Below are 20,368 nucleotides of genomic sequence, written 5' to 3'. Positions count from 1 at the left end.
TCTAACAAATGATACATGTAACTCACAAATTGAATTAACCATGCGCAGGAGATCAGAGTTAAGGAGCAAACTTAAGTCCTACACCTGAGCTATTAAAGTGTTCCTTAATATTTTGTGGTGATGGCAGACATTGATTCGGAGCATATCTTATTGCATTCTGCAGGAATGCGTCTTGGAGCTGTCAGGGTTGTTGATCTGCGTAAGATGACAGCTGCCTTTTTTTAATCAAGTGTAGTAACCTTGGTATTAGTCCAATTTGTTCTCAAATATGAGGGGAGAGAAAAAGGTTGAAGGCAAAGACTGCTTTCAAGAGGAGTCCAAAGCCAAATTTATCTGGGTGCATTGCTCCTATTTCCACATCTACTCAATATAGCTTGCAAAGATTTTCAAAGAAAGTAGTACTCCGATCCAGCACCTGCTCCAGGCAGAATTCCAGGCATGACCTATCCCTACTTGTCTCACCTTATGCTGGTGAAAATCACAGAGGCAACAGTAGCTGACTTCTGCATGTCTGCAGTGTTCAGCTTGATATCACATTCAAGACTTCAAATGTATGGTAATTTCATCCTCTTATTTTAATTGAGAGTATCTGGTATTCTATGCCCCACAGTGACAAGTATTTCACAATAACTGGAACTGCAATTATAAGTGAAAAATTTCTCTCACAATCTATCACAGCCTAGCATTAACCACCTCCTACAAGAGTAAAACACAAAGTATTGGAGGAAATAAGTAGGTCAGGCAGCATCTGGGGAAGGAACGGACAGGCAATGTTTTGGTTTGGGACTCTTCTTCAGACTCAATGGACAGGTGACATTTCGGGTCAGACTGAAGAATGGTCCTGACTTGAAAAATTACCTGTCCATTCCCTCCCCAGAAAATGCCTGATTCATTGAGTTCCTCCCGCACTTTATGTTGTGCTCAAAGTTCCAGCATCTGCAGCCTCTTGTATCATTATCAAGAAGAACTCTTGATATTCTGCCAGCAATGTCTGAAGATCAACATTAACCAGAAAGTCCTTGGATCAGGCTAGCAATTATTGTATTTGTAAAGGACATCACATGCCTTTTTTTTGCAACATGGAACTAAATTTCTGACTTTGCAAAGCTATTCCATAATCTACAAGGCACATGTGAGAATTACAAAATAATTTTCCAAACCTGTCCAGGTAATTACAAATCCAACAAAAGTGACAAAGCTTTAACTCATTTAACACAAAGCTGTTGGTTGCTTTACTGTCCCATCAATTCCATGAACATTAATCAACCTTCACGTTATCTGAATGTCTACATAGGCATGTAAAAGATGCATGGCAATGCCATGTTCAAGATTCAACAATAAGCCTTGATCTTTATCACCTGATGAAAAATGCATCAATCACATGGAAAGCTGAACACTATTAGGTGGATCCCAAGGCACATGTTATTCTCATGTGGATATAAACATCCTCATTCTTATGTTTTGTAGATTGACAATGTAGAGCAGCAGTGTGAGAGTGACTTCCACACCAGCACTGTAATGGTCAAGAGGCAGGTCTTTATCCCCTTTAAATGCAGTTAGGATTATTGATTCCCTGTATTATCCACATAACTGAAAGTAAAGAGATGCAAATACTCATGGTGATAGTTTCCATGTTACCATCCCTTCGATGTTGATTATCAGATTAGAATATAGAAGATAGAAGATGGAAAAGTACAGCACAGACACAGGCCCTTTGGCCCAGTGTCTGTGCTCAACATGATGTCGTTAACCTAATCTCATCTGCGTACTCATGATCATATTCTGCCATTCCTTGCATATCCATGTGTCTATCTAAAATCGAACATTGTTCACTCCAGAACAAACCAGGGAGTTCATATATAAAGGGCGCTGAAAGGTTGGCAGGAATAAGGAATGAGTAGTTATCAAAGAAGAGAAAACAGCCAATATCTCAGCAGAAATAATAAACATAATCAATAAGGTTAAAATTGATAAGGCAAAGATTTGGAAAAATTGGTTATTCTTAAATAAAATATATTTTTCATGCCATCATTCAAATTTGGTTCACAATATTCTCCAGCGAAAGGAACAAGCATCCTCTAAGAAGGGCCTCAACACGAAACGTCACCCATTCCATCTCTTCAGAGATGCTGCCTGTCCTGCTGAATTACTCCAGCATTTTGTGTCTAAACATCCTCTAAATCTCTCCAGCTCAGCACTGAGATACACTACATCACCCTTATTCCCCTATCCATATGTCCAAAGAAGAATTACTTCCTCCATTTTGAAATAATTTTAGCTTGCAGCTAATATTTTATATTCCCAATGCCAGTTGCCACACATTCATAGAGTCATAGTGTCAGAGTCATACAGCATGGAAAATGGCCATTCAGCCTAACTTGCCCACACCGACCAACATGTCCCATCTACATTAGTCCCACCTGCCTGTGTTTGGCCTATTTCCTCTATCTATGTACCTGTCTAATTGTTTCTTAAACATCATGGTAGTCCCTGCCTCAGCTATCAACTCTGACAGGTCGTTCCATCCACCCACCACCGTTTGTGTGAAAAAGTTACCCCTCAGATTCCTATTAAATCTTTTCCCCTTCACCTTAACACTATGTCCTTTACTTCAACTTCCAGCATCAATCTGCTTTCCTCTTTCTACTTGCAGGACATTTGACATGTTGTGCCTGCCAAAGAGAGTCAACAGAGTGGCACATATCCTTGGAACCTATTACCCAAGTTTACTGACTGAGTCGTTTGAACAATATCCCTAGCATTCCTGTGAAACACCACACAGATACAACTGCACAACAGTTTCTGAGTTGTGTTATTCTCAAGAGAGTATTGCTGAACTATACATAGCTTCTGTCATCTCTTCCTGCAAATTCTGAAATGATGATGGAATTCACTCCTTATGTGTTTTGACACTTTACTGAAACAATGAAGATACCGATATAGAAACTAATATCTGTGGCAGGGACAGACAAATAAGAGATCATTCCAAAATACTGCCCTTCCATAAAATTGAAAACAACTAAAGAAGTGGAAATTAGGTTTCTATTTTTTAGACCATATAGAATCTGATTTGAAAGTATATCTTCAGTGCTAGATTTCAACAAAACAAGAACAAATAGTAAAATTACTCTGAAGATTGCAGGATTATGAATAAGATTTTAAACAAAACTTGAAGAAGGCAAACATTTTTAATAGGTCAGGTAGCATTTGTGAAGAGAAAAGAAAGAGGTAATATTTCAAGTCATTCACGTGAAAGACTCTCTCTCCACCTATTCATTTACCTTATTGACTGTAGTCTGATGATCTTGTAAAATAAAGTTTGTGAAATGTTGTTCATCTGACGGTGGAAATTGTCCAAAAAACATTTACTGCTAGCTTCCAGCATTCAGAAATGCCTAAATGAGTTTAGTTTATTATTGTTGAGGTACAGTGAGAGGTTGTTGCTTGTGTGCTATCCAGAAAGAAAAGTCTATGCATGAAGACAATCAAGCTGTCCACAGTGAAATTTAGTGCAAGATCTCACTGTTAAAACTTTAAAAATCAATATAATTGGCTAGTTCTAAAATATTTAAAAACATTTAAGATTAATTAAAAGCAATTAAAATAATTTACAGTATCTAAACTCAATTATCAAAAGAAATGTTCAAAGGAATCTATTGTAGCACAGTCCTTGAAGTGGATTCAAACGTGTAAATGTGGGAGAAATATTGCAATCATATTCCTCATCGCGAACACCAAGAGGTGCTCAATGGTAGAGTCAGCTGGGAAAAGCCAGTGGCTAGAATAAACTTGTGGGGAATTACTAAGATTTCTGCACAGAAACACTGACATTTGATCACAAACTCCATGTTTATGGAAGAGGGCTGTATAAAGATTCCAGGCCCAGTGGTGCTTATTCTTCCCTCAAGATATATAACCTACTGCACAGTTCTTTCAAAGTGCAAATGAAAAGTTAAACCAGTGTGATTTCAGGATCGGAAATTCTGGGCAATTTCACTTTGACTCCATAAAAAAATGAAATAAGTTCCAAGAGACCATAGCAACTCACGATCCATCATTATGCCTACTTTAGCTCTCACATCCAAATCCTTTAATTCTGTAAGTCACCTGTTAATATAACTGCTGTTTGGCCAAACCTGCCACGAGTACAGTTTCAGAAAGGTGGCATCTTCTGAAAAAGGAACACTTCCTGGTACCAATATTGAATCTTGATCTATGACTGCTTCAGGCACAACTTTCATTCTGCCTAATTCCTATGCCCCTTAAAATATATCTGCTATATCCGATTGTTTCACACTTTTGAAGACATCAATTATATTATCTTTGATCACATTAGACTATACTTTGTAGTGCAGATTAATGTTATTAATGAGAATTATATAGACTTTCTTGGACCAAAGCTGCCCATTCATTAATATTCATGACCATTCCAAATTACTGTAGGCCATACTTTGTTTAACACATCATGCTTAAGATTAATCACATATGGAGGATGTTTTACATCCAGTTTGCACTGGAAACTGGATCCCTTTTTGGATGTGCAGGAAGGAAGTGCAGATGCTGGTTTAAACTGAAGATAGACACAAAATGCTGGAGTAACTCAGTGGGACAAGCAGCATCTCTGGAGAAAAGGAATGGGTGACGTTTCGGGTTGAGCTGAAGAAGGGTCTTGATTTTCCTGGCATATGGGCTCAAGTCCGGCCCCAAATATGACTGCCCCAAGGACAGTGCCAAATTCCCCTATCTGACACAGATGATTTGGGATGTCAGGTATCCCAGATAAGCAAAGGGGTTTGCAGCTGTCCATTCTGAATATATTTGTTTTGCAGTCTTTTATTTCAAACATTGGTAAAAGTCAATTTGCATTGCAGTTTCTTCTGATTTAACACTTTTGGGTGTTTGGAAGAGACCACAGCTGAAGTATAAAAAGTTACTTAAAAATAAGTTAGTTAAACTAGTTGGGTTTAAATTTTCATTCAATTAGAAACTTCACAATTACACAACTTCTGGAGGGGAATTTTTGATATCTTTTCTAAAACACTTAAAATAAAATTGGACCCCGACATAAAATTGATCACACTAGGTATGTCAGAAGCCTGTTCTGAGCTAACACTATTTCAAAGACGTTTCCTTAACTATGGCCTGATAACGACGAAAAAACGAATACTTACATTTTGGAAACAGACAACAGTCCCTACAGTGAAGATGTGGATTACAAACATGTCCGAGACACTACATTTGGAAAACATTAGGCTTTTCTTGGCAGAAAAAAACAGGTCAATTTCTCAAGACATGGACACAATTCACCAAATTCTTACAAGAATAGTATGGCGCAACACAAAGCTAAATTTAAATCCGATCCTGGGCTGGGTGAGGTGGGCGGGGGGGTGATGAGGGGCAGGTATATCTCCACTTTTCTTTTTCTTTTTTTTATCTTTATTTTTCTCGGCCACACTACTTTGGTAAGTTTAGGGGTCTTTTCTTTGTGCTTTTTCAAGCTATCTTTTCACTTCTCACTTTTTCCCTCTCTTGTTCTCTTTTTCTTTTAATTTTTCATTTTCAGGTTATAAGGTTAAAAATGAAGCTGTACAATAATTATATAGTCTTAGATGCCGAATGTTTTATCTTTGTACAATTGCTTCTAATAAAAATAATTAATAAATAAAAATAACCAAAAATTAGAAACTTCACTCTAGCTGCTGCACTCTGCCTGCATTTGGTCCATATCCCTCCAAACCTGTCCTATCCATGTACTTGTCTAACTCTTTCATAAATGTTGGGATAGTTCCGGTTTCAACTACCTCCTCTGGCAGCTTATTCCATACATCCAACACTCTTGGTGTGAAAATGTTACCCCTCAGTTTCCAATTAAATATTTTCCCCTTCACCTTAAACCTATGTCCTTTGATCCTTGATTCACCTACTCTGGGCAAGAGACTCTGTGCATCTACCCTACCTATTCCTCTCATGATTTTATACATCTCAATAAGATCACCCCTCATCCTCAACCCCAGCCTCAACCTCTCCCGATAGCTCAGAACATTTAGCCTTGGCAAATTCATTGTAAATCTTCTCTGTACCCTTTCCAGCTTGACAACATCTTTCCAATAACACATGCTCATAATTGAACACACTACTCTAAATGCGGCCTCACCAACGTCTTATACAACTGCAACATGATCCCCCAACTTCTATACTCAATACTCTGACTGATGAAGGCCAATGTACCAAATGATTTTTTGACCATCTTATCTACCTGTGGCTCCACCTTCAAGGAACCATGCACCTGCACTCCTAGATCCCATTGCTCTACCACACTCCCCAGAGCCCCAGGACCACGGTGTAGGTCCTGCCCATGTTAGACTTCCCAAAGTGCAACACCTCATATTAATCTGTGTTATTCTACTATAGTATTGAACCAGGTGTGCCCACTGCATTTTCTCCAGCCTGGGAAGAGAATTCAGTGAAAAAATAGAAGTAAAACATAAAATGAATTGCATTAGTATTACATTTCTTGAAGTCACAATGAAATTGTGAGAAAGTAATAACCTCAGCGTTGCATGGATAGGACAGGTTTGGAGGGATGTGTATCAAATGCGGGCAGGTGGGACTAGTGTAGCTGGGACATTTTGGCCGATGTGGGCAAGTTGGGCCGAAGGGCTTGTTTCCACACTGTATCACTCTATGATTCCATGACTCCATTACCCTTTCAATGCTTTATATAAGTGTACTGTTTTTTATTCAAGTTTACTTTATACAAGTCTACTGTTTTCAAAGTGATAAATATGGGAAGTACTCAGCAGATCAGAGAGAGCTCAAGATCTTTGATCAAAAATGCTATTTCTTTCTCTTCACAGATAAGCCATAGTATTTTCCTTTTGTATTTGTACCTTATTAATTTACCAAAGGCTCTTTCATGCTGCTGAGAAACAAAAAAGATCAATTTGGTGTTGGCTACTAGAGTGAAATGAATATTCCCCTTTCATCTTAAATTCTTTACAATAATCTAGGGCAATTATGTCCATTCACAATATTTGAATAAAGAGCAATAGGTGAATGAGAAGATAACAGTTTTTGGTGGTCTTCTCCTTCAATGCTTGTAGTGGATTTATTAATTGATATTGATTGAAGAGGTGGAACAGGCAAGAGAACACTGTAAAGGAAATAGCATGGAAGAATAGGCAAACCATAGATTGTATGTGCAAGATCCTTAAGGGCAGCAAGCCAAGTCAATAAAGTGGTTAAAAGGTGAAACTGGTGCTATTCTTCATTAGCTGGTGTAGAATATAAGAGTGTGGGAGGTTATACTGGAAATGCATGTGATCGTAATTAAATCACAGTATGAATTCTGTATACAGTTCTGATCATCACATTAGTTGTATTAGAGAGGGGGCAGAGGAGATGTTTGAGGATGTTGATAGGACTGAAATATTCTTGCTATGGAGAAGAATTAGATATCCTTGGATTGGTACAGAGATAAAGGATGATTTACTTGCGGTACATAAAATTGTGATGGACCCAAATGAAGCTAATAGATTTATTTGCCTCAGAGAGATCGAAAACTAAGAACAATGATTGTTCTAGGGATACAAAGGGAAATGAAGGATATCTTTTTCATTCAGAGGATGGTACGTGTTTGGAACTCACTGCCTATAAGGGTGGTGGATAGAGAAATCCTTATCAGGTGTAATTGATCCTTTAATGTTTATATCAATAGTGTGACGCTGCAGATGTAGCGCTGGATGACAGATGAGACTGGACAGTGCATTCTTGATTGGCATGTTCATGATGGGCCGAAAAGCCTTCTATATAGTATATTTTCTATGATTGTATGAAGTAAGTAAGTAAGTAAGTTTTATTTATATAGCACGTTTTAAGTCAACTCGCATTGACACCAAAGTGCTTTACATAAATTTAATAATAAGTTCCATTACAAACCATAGAAAAAGGTTAAAAAAAAAAAGAATAAAATGGACACAACACATAGAGTTCAACACAAACGTCCCCCCACAGCAGAATCAAAACTTTCCACTGTGGGGAAAGGCACCAGAAAGTTAAGTCCTCTTCCTCTGTGAAACACCCGAGGTTGGGGCCCATTTGCGGCCGTGCAGCCAGTCCGATGATTTTCAGGGCCCTTTTGCCGTGGAGATGGAACTTCAGCGTCGGGTGAAACATTCCTCAGCGGCTTGGACAAGACTGGAGCGGCTGCCTCCTCCCTGGAGACCGGGGCACTCGTAGCCCTCAGGCCGCGCCGGTTGGAGCTCCGACCCCGGCAAACTCGAACCCTGGCTCTGCGGCGCTCCAAATCTGGCGCCGCCCGCGGCCGGATGCCCGCAGCCACAGTTCCGCGATGTTGGGATTGACGGCCACAGCGCTCTGGAGCTTACCGCACGGTGACCCGGTAAGGCATCGCCCGCTCCGTGTTGGTATCCCAGCGCTGCACCACTGCCGCCGAAGCTGTAGTCCCAGCCGGTCCCGACAGGAAACGCCGCTCCAATCTCGATGGTAGGCCGCGAGGACGGGGCGAAGAAGCAGCTCGGAGGGATGCTGCCTCTCCGACCAGGACTTACAATAAAATAAAATTTTAAAAATTTAAAAAAGGTGTGGAGACGGACTGCGGGCAGGCTGCCATACACAGACGGCGCCCACTCCCGCACATCCGCCATCTTGTCGGATGAAGCATACAAAGATGGTAGATGGTGCTCGTCAGCATGGGAAGGCAGTCCATCTAGGAGAGGGGAAACTCAGATTTAAAACCTCCACTGCCTTGTGGCCATATCCAGTCATGGAAAAGGCTCTTGGAATAAACCTCAAGAAAATCCGGAGTCAGAGCCCCTAAGGCAGTTTGTCGTTGTCTACAACCTTACTCTGGCAGCTCCTGTGACGGTGCTGGTGCCAAATTGTAATGACCCTGCTGTTCCTTTGGATCGATCAGCGACGTGGAGAGGGGGACGTGCAGCATGGGCAACAGCCTGTCCTCCATATGACATTGCCCAGGCTTGCATCCGACCACACATCATCGTAAGCGACGCTGCTCTAGCCGAGGTTTGGAGCAAGCAGCCAACAACGAGGATGCATCACCCATGGTCAGTCATGACCGAGGGGGACCTACGAGACAAAGAAAAATACAATACTCTAAATGCAAGCAGATACTAGAAGAATGCTTACATTTTATTAATTTTCACTATTATGTGTTAAGTAATTCACAAGTTTGCGTGAAAGGAGTAGAATTAGGCCATTCGGCCCATCATGTCTACTTCGCTATTCAATCATGGCTGATCTCTGCCTCCGAATCCCATTTTCCTGCCTTCTCCCAATAACCCTTGTCACCCATTCTAATCAAGAATTGTCTATCTCTGCCTTAAGTGAGTTCCACAGATTAACTATCCTCTGACTAAAGTTTCTTCTCACCTCCTTTCTAAAAGAGCGCCTTTAATTCTGAGGCTACAACCACTGGTCCTACTCTCCCACCAGTGGAAATATTCTTTCTACATCTATGCCTTTCATTATTTTGTAAGTTTCAATGATGTCCTCCCTCAACCTTCTAAACTTCAGCGAGTAGAGGCCCAGTGCTGTCAAATGCTCATCATAAGCTAACCACGAATCAACCATTAACTAACCCCACTTTCCATGCTTCAACAACACCTGCATAACCTGGGACATGGAAGAATAGCCACCAGGCATAGACTAGTTGGCAAAAAGCAAAAGACTGAAAAGCAAAATTACTGGAAATCTGAAACAATGAAACGGAAAATGCTGAAAATCTTCGATATGTCAGGCAGCATTTGTGAAATGACAAACAAATATTTTCAGCCCTATAATTGTGCCTTGCTGAGTATTTCAAGAGTCAAGGGGGTTTAATTGTCATGTGTACCAGAACAATGAAATTCTCATTTGCCGCAGTATTAAGGGCCTGTCCCACTTATGTGATTTTTTCTTGCCGGCACCCGTCATAGTCGCAGCAGGTGGCCAAAAATGTTCTACATATTGAAAATCCAGCGGCGACCAGTAAACAGTATGACTCTTTGGGCGACTACTCACAACCATACAATCATCACCCTGCGCCATACACCCACTCGGGACAATTGACGCATACCAAGCCAATTTATCTACAAACCTGTACGTCTTTGGAGTGTCGGAGAAACCGAAGATCTTGGAGAAAACCCACTCGGTCCCCTTGCGAATGTACAAACTCCGTACAGACAGCACCCGTAGTCAAGACCGAACCCGCGTCTTTGTGGCTGCAAGAGCTGTAAGGTAGTAACTCTACCGCTGCGCCACTGTGCCACCCTAGTTGTGCAGGGTGGTTCAAGAACCAAATGGTAGATAGAAAGAAACTATTCTTGAAATTGGAGAATTTTATTTTCAGGCTCCTATACATTATCGACCATGGATCATATCAGATGTGTGGATGTGGGAAGCAGATATCCGTTATGTCATGGTGGCCCCGTAGATGGTTTGGGCAGCAGGCTAACAGGTATGTGGACTAACATTCTAAAGATGAGCAGGCAGTGGCTAGAGAAAGTAATTAGTCAGGCCACCAAATGCTGTCCATGCAGAGTTTCAAGCTTGGCATACTTGGATGGTAGGTAGCTAGGCTAGGCATAGCTGGATAGTAGGTAGCCTGCAAGCAGCCTCCAGTTATGTTGATGAGCGAGTATCACCCCTGTGCTCACTGCTGACATACATTGACGTGTGACATTCAGTCATCCACGTCCTGAAAAAGAAACCTTTTGATGTGTAGGGCTGAGCATAACTGAAAATGATAGGTGGGGCCAAAATAAGCCCGCGTGTGAAACGCCTCCAAAAAAATGTTGACATGGAAAATCAAGGAATATGGGGAAAAGGCAGGAATGGGGGTACTGATTTTGGATGATCAGCCATAATCTTATTGAATGGCTTGAAGGGCTGAATGGCCTACTCCTGCACCAATATTCTATGTTTCTAAAAGATGACTGCTGTAATTTATTTTTTGTGCTTCTGATTGTCAAGGAGACTTAGAAACATTTAAACATATCAAAATTACATTAAAAGATAAACAATTTAAGCTGCTGAAAACGTAATTACATTAAACCATTTTAAGACATTTTTAAATAGTTACAAATATTACAACAAATACAAATGTTTAATTGCAAAAATGAAATACAACTTCTTTTCTTCTCAGCTATCGAATGCACATTAAAATAAATGGGATGGGGAACCATTTTCAGATCCAGTCAGACACAAGTTTAGAGAAAAGATTTATTAAAGTAAATGTTGTGCTATTCCAGAAATCTCAGTGTGTAATTTTAAATTCTTACCAAGTCCATTGTGGAGAACAGCCAGAACATTCGCCAGAAATCATGGCCAATAGATTGGGGACATATGGATTCACGTGAGAAACCAAAAATTGCTGGCACTTACATGGTTAAATTTGCGTGGTATTGGCCTGATGATCACACAAATAGCAAGAGAGAGGGGAAATCAGCAAATTCCTGTATCTACAAAGGAAATTCAATAAACTATTGTTATGGTCGGAACAATGTACTGATGTTTAATGCCAAGAAAATCAAGCAGCAGTTTGAAAGATTGGTACACAGCTGAAATGGCGACACACTTCATTTCCTTACAGTTTCACAGCAAATATTATACATTCAGGTACTATTCTGTCAGTTCCATGCATTGGAGTATTTTGCACCAAGGTAGTAAAACCATTCAATATAATCTTTTTTTTTAAATGGACTGAATTTGTCAAGGCTCTTTATCAGGTGGGAAACAGATACTGCACTGTGAATGTGTTTCTCATTGATACACTGTGCATCAATCTCAACTGAAGGGAACAGTATAACATACAAGAATAAGATGGCAACACAAAATTGTCCTAATTGCAGACTTTCCACAGCACTCTTATCTCAACCATTTGTTTGAGTCACTTACATGGAACTGATGTAACCATGGAATCCCTAAACATGGCACTGATTCAATGGTTGGGGTTCGCACTCGATTCATTCATTTCCGTGTATAGTTCAGTGTCACTCATGTTATGAGTCATGCTTTGAAGCTCCACCCACTAGTTTAACAGAAAGCTTCTCTTCCCTTTCTCCCTCAATCTTGTGTTATGTGTTAAGATGAAGTTACCTATGCTGTAATGCTAATAAAGTCTTTGGATCTTAATCACTGTGCATGACTTAAGTTATTCCAACAGCAGAGCTCAAGACCGTGGCAACCTCCAGACTCACATTACTTGTGCTTTTGACAGGCATCTTATTCACATCAGCAGAGACACCATGACATCCAGAAAGGAATCACTGAAGTTGTCACTTTATATCTCTCTATAATAGAAAATAGTAAGATTAAACGACAAACTTACCGTTTGAAGTTTGATCTTTATTTTATGAGAAGTTGAAGTGAGGGAATATGTGAAGAGCCCGCTAGTCCACATGCACGTCAATTTTTAGAGCAGCTGTATGAAACCACAGAATAGTTGCTGACCTAAGCTATAGAAAGATTAACGACCTTAGAACTACCGAATGATCTTTGTGAGAAGTAGGGTTGGGAGTGGAGGGCACGTATTCCCTCACTTCAACTTCTCATAAAATAAAGATCAAACTTCAAACGGTAAGTTCTCGTTTAATCTTTCTATTTTATTTCGAAGTCACGTGAGTGACTACGTGAAGACTTCAAAGCTCTGTGGTTTCATGCAGTAACCCAATCTGTGTGTGAAACACTTAAACAGATAAACCATTAATGGTAGAAAAACATGGGTTATTAATACCATGATGCTAACTTGCACACATGGCCATTGTTCTTAACCGGACCATAGTCCCATGATGCTAACTTGCATACATGGCCATTGTTCTTAACCGGACCACAGTCCCAATTGACTTTGAGTTAGACAATAACTCATGCAACACTGTGCAGAATTCTATCTGCAAATATCCAGACATATTCTACCAAATTTTATAATTTATTAACACGCACTATGTAAGCCTCTTGCTGTATGATGAAAGGGAACAATCCATTTTACTTCGGAGTCACGTGAGTGACTACGTGAAGAACCCCGCCAGGACGCATGCATGTCATATCGCTACACGCATTGCAACAAGTCACAGCAAGGGGGAACGACGTTCCGCTAGCGGCAAATTTGAAAGCCAGGAACAGCAGGTAAGGAGACTCTGCGTTCCAGAATTTGAAAGTCGGGAACAGCAGGTAAGAAGACTCTGCGTTCCTTCCACTTACCTTTTAGGTGGAGACATGGACCAGATCCATGAAGGCTGCGGGAGAGCTGGCGGGGGAGAACCGTGGAGTTGCGGACAGCCAGCAGAAACAGCAGCAGCCGATGGCACGGGAACCTTCTGAATTGGAATCAGCTGTGCCCGACTTCGCTCCCGCTACGGCAAAATCCACTTCTCGGCCGGGCGGGAAAGCGAAGAGAAAGACCCCACGAATGCCGGACTCAGCTGAGCACCGGGGTTGGTTCGAGCGGGCGGGGCAGTACGAACAGCCGGGAGCGGCTAGTGCCCGAGAGCACTGGAGCCGGTTTGACCGACTGCATGACGAGGAGCAGCCGCGAGCGGCCAGTGCCCGTGAGCACGGGGGGTGGGGGGGGGGCGGTTAGAGCGGTTGCTCCAGTAGATCCTCCAAAGTGGCAGACTCCGTGAGAGGGAGGCTAGCCACAGTGGGCACCCAATAAGCCCCACAGCGGTACCCCTTGTGGGGCTGCTTGGTGTCTCCTCCTCGTCCGAGGAGAACACGGAGGATCTGTTCTGGGTAGACTCTGAACGGGTCACAGAACCACATACCCCCAGTAGCCCTGGGGTGAAATAAGGCATGCTGGATATGGTGAACCATTCTGCAAGTGCCTAGTGTTAACCAGTGTATCTGGAGACATATGGGGACAGGTATCCGCAATACTGATCTCAAAATCCAAAACGTGCTCAAGGTATTGACGGCGGGAAGTCAATAACGGCAGCAGACGGGGTGGAACGACGTTCACCCGTAGCGACAATTTTAACCTGGACCTGCAGGTAAGAGCTGCGGTCTTTTTATGTTTTTACCATGCTGATTGCAGGTGGAGAAACCATCGGGCTGCGACAAAGCTGGTGGGCTAGATGGGATCAACTGTGCCTGATGTCGCCTCCACACCGGCCATATCTACTCCACGGGAGGGGCACTCGGTCACCGATAGTGGGATCAGCTGTGCCCGATGTCGCCTCCGCACCGGCCAGATCCACGCGGCCGGGCGGAAAGGCTACATACAAAACAAACAAGGTCGTGGACTCAGAGGAGTCCGACTTTGAACAACCGCGGGCGGCCAGCGCCCGAGAGCGCTGGAGCAGGATGGAGCGGTGTATGGAGCTTTGCTCCAACGTGACAGACTCCGGGAGATGGAGTCGGGTCACTGTGGGCCCTATGATAAACCCACAGCAGTACCTCTTGAAGGGCTGCACAGTGCTTCTACCTCATCAGAGGGGAGCACTGCGGGTCAGTTCTGGGCTGACCTGGAAGAGGGGTCCGCAGAAGGAAAGACAAGTGTGCAGGGGGTGCAGGAACAAGAGAACCTGCGAGGACCTCCAACGCCAACCAAACCGAAAATCCAGACCCAGCGCGACAACAGCAGCGAAGAACCTACAAAAAGTAAACCTGCCATTGGTAACTATGGAGGTAGGTGGGTCTGGTTCCCTACAATATACAGGGAGCACGGAGATTGAGTGGAGATTACACTCTTTTCTGAATGCATTGAGCATGATAACAACCGATACTTACATCTAAAGAGTTTATACACAAGTACAGCCCTCCAGTTCAACATATACTGAACCGAATGTTCGTGCCTTCTGATAAAGGAAAATCAAAAGCGCAAGCTGAACTGAAGCGGCTTTACATAAAAGGTGTGATTGAGAAAACTCAACACGAACCATTAGAATTCGTGTCCAATATATTTATCAAAAACAAAAAAGATGATGGTTATCGCATCATAGATCTGACAAAATAGATACCTTTGTTACTGCTTAACAATTAATTTCCAAAGGTTACTTCAATGGCCAGCATCGATTTAAAACATGCTTACTATTCAGTGCCTATACGAGGTGACCACAGATGTTACTTAAAATTCAACTAGATGGGACAACTGTGGCAGTATAAAGCACTGCCAATGGGTTCTCATCAGCCCCAGGCTGTTTCACAAAAAATTTGAAACCAGCCCTAGCGTTTCTACGGAAACGTACACACATGGTCATGGCATATTTAGATGACATACTCATTGTGGGCAAAACTTTGGAATTGGCCAAACAAACTGTCACAGCCACAAAAAAGTTATTTGGAAAACTGGGATTCATTTTTCATCCAGTGAAATCTAAACTAACGCCTTCCACTACTATGGACTATCTGGGGTTTCACCATTGACTCAGTTCACATGTCGGTGACTCTGCCTAAGGGAAAGGCTAGAGATTTAATAGAGGCTTGCAATAACCTCACTGACATCAGCAAACCATCCATCAGATTGGTAGCAAAAGTAATTGGCATAATGATGGCTGCCTTTCCAGCCACACAATTTGGACCTCTACATTACCAAAACTTACAGAGAGCAAAATACAAGCACTCTAAATTATGCAGGTCACTTTGACCGATCTGTGAAACTACCAATCAAGCTAAAATGGAACTAAAATGGTGGATAGATAACATCTGGCTTTGTTCCAATCCAATCATTGTCAGTAACCCTTCCATGGTACTACAAACTGATGCCAGTGCACTTGGGTGGGGAGTCACCAATACCAATACCACCGTGGTAGCATACATTGACCACAGGGTGGAAACAAATCGACATCATGTGACAATCTGGCTAAAACAATTTGGCAATGGTGTATCCAGAGAGATATTTGGATATCAGCCACTTACCTACCAGGAAGACTAAATTCAGTGGCAGACACCAGGTCAGGCAAATTTAATGAAAACACCAAATGGATGTTGAATAAAATAGTATTTGCTGATATCACAGCAAATATGGAACACCAGATATCGATTTATTCGCATCCAGACTTAACCACCAGTTATCAAATTATGTTTCATGGGAACCAGACCCTGGGGCAGCGGCGACAGATGCATTTTTGCTGCATTGGGGGGGGGGGGGGGTGGGGGGGGGGGGGGATTGTTTATTTACGCATTCCCTCCTTTTCCTGCCTCATCAGTCGGGTATTAAGGAAATACAACAAGACTCTGCATCTGGTATTGGTAGTACCCGATTGGCCTACACAACCATGGTTCCCAGTGGTATCAAACATGGTATCAGAGACATGAACATCCCGTCTGTTCTGGAATATCTGGCAGGCCTCCACTATGATGAGGGGCTCAGTTACAGTGCCATCAACTGCGCCAGAAGTTCCCTATCGACTTACCTATGGCAGGGGACAGAGCATTATACAGTTGGGACTCACCCACTGGTACAAAACTTATGAGGGGAATTTTTAATACTATCCCCAAGAACCAGATACTCTCAAATATGGGATGTAAGAATAATCCTGAAGATGCTCAGGAATTGGTCTCCAGCAACAGTTCTGTCCCTACACAGACTGACATTAAAACAGTCATGCTAATGGTATTGGTCACGGCACAGAGGATACAGTCACTGCAAAAACTAGACTGGACAACATGACTTCCTCAACAGAAAATATTACGTTTCATATTTATGAGTTAGTAAGCAGAACAGAAAGGGATCAGCAGGCCTCAATATACAATTAGGTCATACCCAACAGATGACCGTCTGTGTATAGTAAGACATATGTCGTTATACATGGAGACAACGAAAATCCTAAGAGGCAATGAAAAGTCACATTTTAGTCAGCCACTAGCAACCACACCAAGAGTGACGGTCCAGACCATCTCAAGATGGCTGAAACAGGTGCTAACACAGGCTGGGGTGGATTCTAATATTTTAAAATCTCTTTCCACCAGGGCTGCAGCTACATCGGCAGCAATACAGTTGGACGTACCAATGGACCAAATCCTCAAGGCAGCAGGATGGTCTGGAGGGGAAAACATTCCAATTATTTTATAATAAACCAGTAATGAAACCTGGAACATTTGCAGAAACAATTTTAAGTTCTGTAAATTAATTTAAACCCATGAAAAGGGGTTATAAATTTGTGTTAACAAATTTTATGATTTCAATGTCAAATTCATGTCCAAATTATGTTAACACAATTCCTCCCACAGTCAAGGCAGACGTGATGCATGGACTCGTTTCCACGGCATGAAATCACAGAGCTTTAAAATCTTCACGTAGTCACTCACGTGACTCCGAAGTAAAATAGTAAGATTAAACGAGAACTTACCAGTTTGAAGTTTGATCTTTATTTTATGAGGAGGAACGTTGAGGGAATATGTGCCCTCCGCTCCCACCCTTAATCATAGTCTGAACTGGTATCTGTTGTCTAATCCTACTATGTTTAGTCATTATAGTTATCTGTGATTCCACACCGCTGCTTTGAAGAATGATACGCATGCGTCCTGGCGGGGTTCTTCACGTATTCCCTCAACGTTCCTCCTCATAAAAAAAGATCAAACTTCAAACTGGTAAATTCTCATTTAATCTTACTATTCTATTGGCTGCTAATGAGCCTTCAGCAATATCTTGAGACTATTGAACAATAAAGAAACTATCTTTCATCTCATAGGTGCTAGCAAGCTCATTGCACTTGAATACCTAATGATACCTCCAATCTCTGCTCTGGTGGGTATGCTGTCAACTTCAAATGTACGCAATCATGCCTATTTTGCTTATGAGATCATTCCCATAACAAGCTACCCTAATGTCAGTTATGAGCCAGAGACCGAGCCAGAGATTGAGTAAAGACTGTGTTCTTTGTGCTGAGAGAGAGGGGGAGAGAGCGAGGGGGGAGAGCGAGAGAGGGGGGGGGGGAGAGAGGGCGGGGAGGAAAGAGAGAGGGGGTGGAGGCCCAGGCTAAGCCAGGGGGGGAGACGGGATGCGGAGGCCCGGGCCAAGCCGGGGGGGGGGGGGGGGGGGGTTGGAGAGAGAGGAGAGGTAGAGAGAGGGGAGGGAGAGAGATGGGTGGTAGAGACAGGGGAGGGGGAAAGACGGGAAGCAGAGAGACCTGAGCCGAGGCATGACCGAGCGAGTGTCGACCAAAGGAGCGCCGGTTGGGCCGACGCAGTCTTCAGCTATAATCTTTGGTCTTCAGTCGATAGGGCGACTTTTGATCAATGGGGGGGGTGTAGGGAGAGGTGGGAGGTGATGTGAGTCACAGCACGAGCAAATGGCAGGTCCATTGTCACGTCATCAGCGAGAAACAGGCGTTTTGATTTCAAAGTTTGATCGGATTTGTGAACATTTTTATTAATAACTCAAGAAATAAAGCACAACATTTTCAGGTAAGCTGATTTCGGACTCTAGGGGCTACATCTCTACAAGAATATTTTTTAAATGTTCCCGTTCGCGCGTCGTTTTTTCAAGAAGATGTGAAAACACACAAACAAATAAATAAATACACACACCCACACACATCCAAGATCAGAGTTTTATAGTTATACTAGACCAAGTGCAGACCCGTTGGGTCTGTTTCACCAACGGCGTTTGCGGGGGGGGGGTGAGAAGAGGGGAGAGGAGGAGGAGGGGTAGCGGGAGTGGTGGAAGAGGGACAGAGGGGGAAGGGGGTGGTGGTAAAGAGGGAAGGGGGTGGGGAGAGAGGGATGAGTGGGAGAGGGAGAGGGGTGAGGAGAGGGAAACATAGAAATTAAGTGCAGGAGTAGGCCATTCTGTATCCCCAACAGCGTATGTGGGGGGGGGGGGCTGCGGCATCACACTCACATTAACCACCCCCCAAACACACAGGTGGGGGGAGGGGGATGAGAAGAGGGAGGGAGCGGAGAGGAGGAAACGGGACAGATTTGGGAGGGAAAGGAGAGCGGAGTAGGGGGTGAGAGAGGGGGATGGGGAGAGCGATGTGAGGGAGGAGGGGATGGGGAGGGAGGGGAGGAGGGAGGGGGAGAGGGGTGGGGGAGAGAGGGGAAAGAGTGGGGACGAAGAGTGGAGGGGGAAGGGGGAGAGGTGGAAGAGTGGGGAGGGAGGAGGAGAGGGGTAGGGGGAGTGATGGAAGAGGGACAGAGGGGTAGGAGGAAGGGGGCGGGTGGAGAGAGGGAAGGGGGTGGGGTAGAGAGGGAAGGGGGGTGGCGAGAGAGGGATGGGTGAGAGAGGGAGAGGGGTGAGGAGAGAGAAACATAGAAACATAGAAATTAAGTGCAGGAGTAGGCCATTCGGACTTTTGAGGCTGCACAACCATTCAATATGATCATGGCTGATCATTCAACTCAGTATCCTGTACCTGCCTTCTCTCCATACCCCCTGATCCCTTTAGCCACAAGGGTCACATCTAACTCCCTCTTAAATATAGCCAATGAACTGTCCTCAACTACCTTCTGTGCCAGTGAATTCCAGAGATTCACCACTCTCTGTGTGAAAAATGTTCTTCTCATCTCGGTCATAAAAGATTTACCCCTTATCCTAAAACTGTGACCCCTTGTTCTGGACTTCCCCAACATCTGGAACAATCTTCCTGCATCTAGCCTGTCCAACCACTTAAGAATTTTGTAAGTTTCTATAAGATACCCCCTCAATCTTCTAAAATCTAGCGAGTACAAGCCGAGTCTATCCAGTCTTTATTCATATGAAAGTCCTGACGTCCCAGGAATCAGTCTGGTGAACCTTCTCTGTACTCCCTCTATGGCAACAATGTCTTTGAACATTGGGCATTGTGACATCACACAATGGAACGTTCACCATGGGCTGGGTCTCCTGCAAAGGCATATGTAAATGAATCCATTCCGATTGGACATCTGTGAGCATCAGGCATTGTGACATCACACGATGGAACGTTCACCAGGGGCTGGGGCTGGGGCTGCTTCTATGGGTTAGAAGCCAGTTTATTTTTGAAATATTGGGGGGGGGGGGGGAGAAGGATTTGATTAAAAACGTGCACTTAAACACGACAAAATGTAATGAGGAGCAGATACTTAGAAAGAAAAGTGAAATCTCTACCGAAATGGAAAATATGTCGGCGATTCTGCGTCTGGTTTCGGAGTTGCAGGGTATCAAAGGAAGAAAGGCGTCCGGCAGCCGTCCATGTAAATGGATCCATTCCGATTGGACATCTGCGCGTATTGGGCATTGTGACATCACATGATGGAACGAATCAAAAGGCAGAAAGGCAGCCGGACGGCAGGCGGCAGCCACAGACTTTTATATATTAACTAGACCAAGTGCAGACCCGTTGGGTCTGTATCCCCAACGGCGTATGCGGGGGGGGGGGCGGGGGCTGCGGCATCACACTCACATTAACCACCCCCCAAACACACAGGTGGGGGGAGGGGGATGAGAAGA

This window comes from Amblyraja radiata, chromosome 1 (assembly GCF_010909765.2).
Source record: "Amblyraja radiata isolate CabotCenter1 chromosome 1, sAmbRad1.1.pri, whole genome shotgun sequence".
Taxonomy (NCBI): domain Eukaryota; kingdom Metazoa; phylum Chordata; class Chondrichthyes; order Rajiformes; family Rajidae; genus Amblyraja; species Amblyraja radiata.
Note: the sequence above shows the minus strand (reverse complement) of the source record.